This window comes from Octopus bimaculoides, chromosome 18 (genome assembly GCF_001194135.2).
Source record: "Octopus bimaculoides isolate UCB-OBI-ISO-001 chromosome 18, ASM119413v2, whole genome shotgun sequence".
Lineage (NCBI taxonomy): Eukaryota > Metazoa > Mollusca > Cephalopoda > Octopoda > Octopodidae > Octopus > Octopus bimaculoides.
In genome coordinates this window covers 49,288,083-49,288,688 of record NC_068998.1, presented here as the reverse complement: position 1 = coordinate 49,288,688, position 606 = coordinate 49,288,083, and positions in this window count along the sequence as shown.

Here is a 606-nt window from a genome sequence, read left to right as displayed (position 1 = left end):
AAATGGTGGGACACTGTACGAGTGCGTGCAGAACGGTTTCGTCGCTCCGCGCGCATCTCAGACAGGTCGGCCCCGTGTTTCTCGAGCCATGCCTGTAGAGTTTATCCCGAACGGGTAGAGCTTCTCGATAGCACTGCCAGGCCAGGGATCTCTGGAAGTTGTCCATAGGTCCCGGCCCGAAGGTCGTCTTAAATAGGCGGAGATAGATAGATGTACATATATGCATGAATATATGTATGGATACAATATGAGGGTTGCTGAAAAGTTTCTAGCTTGCGTTTAAACAAAATCGAGAAGAATCAGTTATGAACTTATTCAGCGCATTTCTCATATTCATATACTTGTTGCAGTGGTTGCTCATTTCATTTAATCCTTGTAAAAGAACTTGGAATATTGAGTCTCTCACCAAGCCTTCTGCGATACCCTTAAAGCCAGGAAGTTTTCTTCATCCCGCCATGTTGAACTCTACACAGTTTTTCTCTTTCTGTTGCTTTCGCTCTTTCTCCATTTAAAAAATGTGTTTATCCTTTTGTGTTTAAGAGCGTGTGCTCGAAACGTAAAAGACTTTTCTATTTTTTCCTGAGCTTTAAACAAATGCACCTGCAT